The sequence below is a fragment of the Chiloscyllium plagiosum genome, unplaced genomic scaffold (genome assembly GCF_037043375.1).
Source record: "Chiloscyllium plagiosum isolate Xiang-an unplaced genomic scaffold, Cpla_swu_hap1 HiC_scaffold_15, whole genome shotgun sequence".
In the NCBI taxonomy this organism is placed as follows: Eukaryota; Metazoa; Chordata; class Chondrichthyes; order Orectolobiformes; family Hemiscylliidae; genus Chiloscyllium; species Chiloscyllium plagiosum.
This window is the reverse complement of record NW_028270153.1, coordinates 47,877,516-47,885,596: the sequence shown is the minus strand read 5'-3', so window position 1 is coordinate 47,885,596 and position 8,081 is coordinate 47,877,516.

Sequence of the window (8,081 nt, the reverse complement as noted above, 5' to 3'; positions counted from 1 at the left end):
CAATGTTAAAAATCACACAACACCAGGTTATAGTCCAACAGGTTTATTTGGAAGCACTAGGTAGTTATGGTGCACCCGATGAAGAACCACCTGATGAAGCATAAACATTTCGAAAGCTATCACCTCCAAATAAACCTATTAGACTATAACCTGGTGTTGTGAGATTTTTAACATTGACCAGAAAAGGAGCATAACCTGTGAAGAAAATCTGAGTCTATGAAGATAATTTGCATTAGAATGGCTACAGAACAATAGAGGCCTTAACCCTGCTGGATCCAATTTACACAGTCCAGAACAGTCTGGGACTGAACACAATATTTCAGTTGAGGTTAAAAGAAACAATGTTTGATGTTGATTGATGTCTCACAGCAAATGTGCGATCTACCTTTAAAGGACATAGTCATGATGTCACTTCCATATGGCTTGCATGTGACTGACTGATGTAAAGCAGGATGCAGAGAAATGTGGTCCAGGAAATCTGAACTGTTTAGTTTGAGCAGAGACACACAAGTGCCTGTGGTTGTAATGTACATATATCAATGCCAGGTGTTGGAAGAAAAGTCCATTTAATTATTCAGTACTATGTGACCCACGTTTCATTGTTATGTTACGAAAGATAATATGAGTATCACAGCATGATACTACCAGATTATTATTACCTCGCCACATCATGCCATGATTTTATGCAAACTCAACATAACTTCCTTGCTTTTGAACTCTATGCCCTATTGGTATAATCTGAGGTAACATGTAATTAAACCGGTCTCTCAACCTATCCTGACACCTTCATTGATTTATGCACTTACACACCTAGGTTCCTCTGTTCCTATACTCTCTTTAAAATTGTATTCTTTATTCTGTATTGTCTCTCAGCATTCTTCTTATCAAAATGAATCACTTCTGTTTGTACTCCCACTAGCCTGCCTATGTTCTTCTGAGGTTCTACACTTTCCATCTTGTTAGCTAAAATATTGGTGCTGAAAAGGTCAATGTTGGAGACTGCACTAGGCTCCATCTAATCTGATGAATGTAGCACTCCCTTAGGTGGCAATAAAGGCAGAATAGCTAAGGATCTCATCAAATGAGACTTATAAATCAGGTCTCCAAATAACTTAGTAGCAGCATTTACCTTGCTAATGTAATTTGTACATGATTGGTGAGATGCAATAAATAACTTTGTCTTTCTGACCATTGCTTCATTCTCATCACTGGTTGGTAGCACAGTTAGTGGCAACTAATTACCCCAACTACAAGCAATAGTTGGTATTCTAAAACCAAATATGATATTTATCATAATTCACAATTATTCCATATTAAGTACCATTCACAAATGTTAAAACTGTGCCCTGTATACTAAAGTTGAGCTAATTAATATATATCAGGAAAAATAGGATATCTAACACCAATCATGGAGAAATCCATTACAATCTTCTTGCAGTCTGAAAACAACCATTAAAAATCACCAAATACAGAGCTAGGGCTTGGCATTCAGGACAGTGGTCAGGGATCTCAAAGGAGATTGAGGATCATGTTGTTGATTGTGGAACATGCACTAATCACAGACCTCAGCAGGAAGAGCCACTGATATCCATCCCATTGCATACCATTTGTTGACACTTGTGTTGGGGAGCCGGTGGCATAATGATAATGTTGCTGGAAAAATAATCAAGAAACCTTGGTAATGCTCTTGGGAAATGGGTTCATATCCCACCATAGCAGATGGTGAAATTTGAATTCAATTAAAAGCTAGCTTAATGGCAAATGTGTCAATTGTCATGATGAAGACCCATCAGATTTACTAGTGTCCTTTAGGGATAGAAGTCTGCCATCCTTACCTGGTCTGGCCTACATGTGACCCCAGGCCCACAGCAATGTGGTTGTCTCTTAACTGCCCTGAGGACAATTAGCGAATGGCAATAGATGCTCACATCCAATGAATGAATAGAAGAAAAGCTTATTATCCTCTGTTTCCTGTCACTCAGCTCCATGTTGCTATTGTCTCTTTTATTCCACAATATTTAAAGTTGCATCAAATCTTTTTGGAAGTTCATGTCCCACATCAACGACGTAACCCTAATTACTTTTCCCTGTTGTTTAACTCAAGTAAGTTTGTTTAACATGAATTGCCCTTATCAAACCTGTGCTGGCTTTCCTGAATTTGCCCAAATGACTATTAATTTTGTCCTGAATTATCCTTTCTAGAATGTTCCCCACCGTTGAGGTGAAAGTGACTGGTCTGTATTTGCTTGGCCTATCTTTGCTCTGGCTCTTTAAAGAAGTATGTACCTTGTGCCAAGCCTCTTCCATCTGCCTAAAATCCCGCCCATTCTTCCTTTCCAGAAATAATCCAATTTTCTCGAGTGCCTCAATTGTACCTGCCTGGTCAACACTCTCGGTCAGCACCACTCAGACTTTTACCACTTGCTGTGGGAAAAAAAACATTGTCCCCATTGATTTTTGCCAACTATCTTAAATCTGTGCTTTTCTGGTTCTCAATGCTTCAACCAATGACAGCTGTTAAGATTCTATCATTATATCACCTAATGATGCAAGATTGTGGTCCACAAGGGCAGCATGGTGGCTCAGTGGTGAGCACTGCTGCCTCACAGCACCAGGGTCCCAGGTTTGATTCCAGCCTTGGGTGACTGTGTGGAGTTTGCACATTCTCCCCGTGTCTGCGTGGGTTTCCTCCGGGTGCTCCGGTTTCCTCCCATAGTCCAAAGATGTGCAGGTCAGGCGAATTGGCCAAGCTAAATTGCCCACAGTGTTAGGTGCATTGATGAGAGGGAAATGGGACTGGGTGGTTTACTCTTCGGAGGGTCGGTGTGGACTGGTTGGGCCGTAGGGCCTGTTTCCACACTGTAGGGAATCTAATCTAATTTCAAATATTAGCAACTTTCACATGCTGACAACATATGATGAAGGTATTTTCTATTACAAATACTGAAACGAATGATCCAAGCCACAGAAATTAGAACTAATTAATAATAGTCCTGTACTTATAACTTTCCACTGCCATTGGAGCTAGAAACCCCTGCAATTTAGCACATTGGATTGCCAGCATTCATTATATTCCAGGTTGTATACTAATAACTGGCATGAGTATGAATCATATTCCAAATGATGGAACAAAATGACATGAAATTTTGACATGAGTATCCACTTTCTGTGCAGCTGTCAACAAGGGAATCAGTCTGGGAACAGAGATGAATTAGTTTACCTAGATCCACTCTCCGCTGTTGTAGATACAGGGAGCATGGCTGAAAATTAAGTGCCAGGATGGATGTTGTATAATTGAGATGAAATCAACAATAGAGATGTGAAATAAGATTTATGATGAAATAACATTGACAGTAAAAGTGACAACACTTTTAAACACTCAAATGACTCTTTTCGAGAAACTAAAAAGTTTCTCATTTTCTTTTCCTATTATTCCTAGATCATGCTGCCCATGTAGCTACAGCAAAACTCATTTGCTGCATTGTTAAGAAGCTTGTGGGCAATGTTCTCTGGGTTGTGGAGCCCATAAGGTGCCGATAAAATATTCCTCCAGCTGCACCTCTGCAGGAGCAGACTCAACAACTTGTAGGGTTCTGGATGAGATGTTGGAGGGGGTGGGATGGTGCAGGAATTATGATGGCGGGGCGATGGAGCAAGAATGTTTTAAATTTGACATGTGCCTTCTACATATTCCTCTCATGGTCCTCTCACCTTTCACTTCTATCCAAGAGCTCTTAGCTTAGATGAGACTTTCCTTTATTCTTTTTAAGCTGCAGACCACTGATCAGCGCCAGAATGAAATAGATTCTCTAAGTTTGTGACTGAGTCTATTGGTCTGAACAGGTGACCTTCGTTTTCCTATGAACTTGAGACAGTAAATTAGGAGTTGGATTCTAATATCTCTTTAATGGTCAGCGGTGTGCCTCTGGGAAAGTGGACAGAACCTTACAAATCCTCTTTGTTGATCACTCTGCATGTGCCTCCATGATGGGATCTCTTCATTGCTGTCCCTGTCTCCCATAACTGTTCTTGCTCACTTGTATGACTTTCCATGTGAAATCCCAATTGTCTGTTTCAGAAACCCCACCAAGGTGTGGTTAAATAAGCTAGCGAAGAGGCACATGAGTCAGTAATGGTGCTTCCTCACAGTTTGAGACCTCAGGCAAGGAACATGCCAGCACCAGCTCCTGTATTATATTTGAAGAATTCTTGGTAAATGAATGACATGAATTAGCATTGACAAGGTTCAACAATTTACAATGCATACAAAAACAGGTATTGATTCATTGGAAGCGGACGCTGATTGGTCAGTGTGTTGGCATGGCAAATGCACCAGGGAGCTATTATCTTGTTTAACTGAAAAAGGCATGATCCCTGGACATATTCTTTCAGTTTGCAGAGCACAAGACCCTATGCATGAAAAAAGAGAGTTATATGTATGAGAAATGGAGTGCAAAGAAAGGTTGGAATCACAACAATTGTGTAGGGAGGGATGTGAGGTGGCATTAAAATGGGCATGTCACTGATTGCCCTTCAGATAGGATGTATGGAATGGGTGAACATACAAAGCATCACAGCCTGAGGAGTGTTGTGCAGGAGAAGGCTGAGAAGTAATCATGAGAGAATTGGCACTTGAATATGCATGTTTCTCTCTTTTCGCACCCTTTATATATGCATGTTATTCTCTTTTCCAGCCCTGTATCACAGGGAAGGAATGCACTCTTGGTTCATCACCTTAATCACTTCCAACCATGCCCTCCGGGCATCCGAGGCAGGCTTCTTCTCCATGTCTGTGAAGAATAACTTGATGATATTTTTCTGAGGGTCCTTACAGTCTGCAGCATAATATACAAGGCTTCAACCGTTGTGTGCAATTTGTAATCATGCTCCTGTGCTCTGATTTTTCCACCCAGAAGTGGATCTCTAATGTCATGGTTCAATTGAAAAACTACAGTAAAAGCCTGCTCCACAAATACCCAAATTCCAAACTGCTACAGAAATTCCAGGTGTTCAAATCGATTTCAGTATGTTCACTGATCATTTTCATGTTCACAGTTATGAAAGAAGTAATTGTTAGCTGAGCCAAAGGCAGCTTGTGTAGTGGTTAGCTCGAGACAGCTGAACTTTTAAGACTTCTGAAGCTGAAGCATGAAGAAACCCAGTACCGCTGTCTTTTTTGTTTGAGTGTGTATTAAAATCTTCATTAGTAGTAAGGTCACAAGAGGTATATCTGCAGCTTGGAATGCTCAGTTGGTGTAATAACTGTTCATTTTGTAACGAGATAACCTTTTTGCACTCCCTGACATGTGGAGTGATTCAGTAAATGAAAATGTAAACATGAGTTTGTTGCTGCAAGATGGGGCAAGTAAACTCTTTAACACTAACATTGGCCAATAGTGTCTGCTTAAATCTTACTTATAATCATAGCTGTTATTTAGATGGCAACTCTGATCATTTGGAAGCAACAAAATACAATTTGGTGCTAGTCCAAAAGATTTGCTACGTTTATTCAGGCAGCATTCTGTTCAGTACTATTAATAAGTAACATCCTTTTAGCATTAGGTATGGATTTTTCTTCCTACCAAAGACTTTTCCTCTGTGATATTCTATTTTTGAAAACAAAAAGTAAGAATTCAAGCTATGCATAAACTCTTGCTACTTGTTTTTACGTGACACTTCAATATTTCCAATGTATCAACACTTTGATAATGCTTATGTTGAAGAATGTTTTCAAATTATATTATGATACAAATTTAGTTTTCAGTTTCCCTACAAACTCTCTGACCTCAGGGTTTACATTTTCTTAGTTGAACAGAGTAATGCCAGAAAGAAAAACTAGTCTTTACCATCCTTAATGAATTTAATCGCAATAGTTGAAATTTTGCTGTTGATGGGAAGATTTATTGCCAAATTCATTATGAATATTGAGGTAAAGAATATGATCGTGAGGTTTGGATGCATGTATTTCTGGACATGGAACTGATGAAGTCTACAATCTTGTGCCTGATGAATAAAGTCTGTAGCTTCCTTGATGTTGGATCTCGCACCTCATTTCATAGAATCACAGAATCCACACAGTACGGATTGAGGTCATTCAGCCCATTGAATCTGCACTGTCCCTCAATCTCACCCAGCTCCATCCTCTCATAATGCATTTCCCATGGCTAACCTACCTAGCCTGCATAACTCTGGACACTATGGGGCAATTTAGCAGGGCCAATCCACCTAACTTGTGCATCTTTGGACTGCAGGAGGCAATTGGAGCACCTGGTGAAAAATAAAAACAAACTCCATACAGATAGTTACCCGAGGTTGGAATCAAACCCAAATCTCCGGTGCTGTGAGGCAGCAGTGTTAACCACTGTGCCACGGTGTTGATGTAAAGCCTGGAAGCAAGCAAGCTGCAGAAAGGAACTTGTGAAATGAAGAGGTGGGTTTGTTGTAGCAGCACTTGTGTAAGCAAGGAAAAAAGGGTAACTGGTTTGGGAGGTAAAAATTTCTTCTAATTCTCAGTTGCATGTGAGCATAGTGGTAATATTGGTTTGGTATACCAATGGTCCAGACTAATACACTTGGAATACAGCAGCAAATAAACTTAAATTCAATTAATTTTAATCAATGGAACCTAACAGAATTGAAAGTTAGTCTCAGTAATAGTTACGTGAAACTTTGAGCATAATTGTAAAAGAAATCTCATTCGCCAATGTCTTTTTAGGAAGGAAATCTGCCACCTTTAACTATCAGTCTTACTTGTACCTCCAGATTTACAGCCTTTGGAAAACTGCTGGAGTCCAAAATTTAGGAAGCAATAACAGGACATTTAGAAAAGCTTAAACTCAATCAACATGGTTTTATGAAAGGGAAATCATGTTTAATAAATTTGCTAGAGTCCTTTGAGGAAGTAACAAAGGGTAACCAGTAAATGTCATGTACTTGGATTTACAGAAGGCAGTTGATAAGGTCCATATGACTTCTAACTACATTCTGAAGTGGCCTAGCAAGCTATTTCATTGTACTAAATTTTCAAAAAGGAATAAAAAAGGACCACCTGACATCTACTTAGTCACTGGAAGCAACAATGGTAAACAGCTCTGTTGACCCTAATACATCCTCCTTAATATCATTTAGAGGCTTGTGCCAAAAATTGAGTGAATTGTCTTGCACACTAGTTAAGCAACAGCCAGGCATATTTCCACTTACAGAATTGCCCCAGGTACCACCATCACGAACTCTCCAACCAGCTGGACAGAAAGACTAGAGGGGATGGCACAGTGATGAGGGGTTTGCAGTCGGAATCCTCAACATTCACTCCAGAACACATGATGTCTCATGGCATCAGGTTAAACATGGGTAAGGAAATCTCTTACTGATTAACATATACTGCTATCCCTTAGCTAATAAAGCAGTGTTCCTTGACGCTGAACACCATTCAGAAGAATTACTGAGGGTCACAATGACATGAAATGTATTCTGGGTAGGGGAATTCAATGTCTGTCACCGGGAGTAGCTCAGTAGCACTATTACTGACCAAGCTTAAAGGACAAATCTGATAGGCTAAGTCAACAGCAGATCGTAAAGGAACCCACAAGAAGGAAAAAACCTACAGGATCTTGTCCTTACCAATCACTCTGTTGCAGATACAATTATGCATGACTGTATAGGCAAGAATAAGCACCATATCGCCTTGTGAAGATGAAGTCCCAACTTTACACTGAGCATCATATGTGGCACAATCACTGTACACAATGGGATAAATTCAGAAGACGTGCAGCAGCAAAAATTGGACATTCAGGAAGTGCTGTCAATCATTAGCAGAAGTAGAACTGTATTCAACCACAGTGTGTAACCTAAAGTCGTGGCAAATCCATCATTTGACCTTTGCCATCAAGGCGGGGAATCAAACCCGGCTCAATGAAGTGTCTAGAATGGAGCAGCATGAAGAACACCTAAAAATCAGGTATCAACCTACTGCATCACCTAAACAGTGAAAGTAGAATCACTGACATTACATAGCCTGGAAAGAGAGCTATACTGGTCTCCAAATGAACAATTCACCTCGTGCACAGTCCTACCTGCTCCCA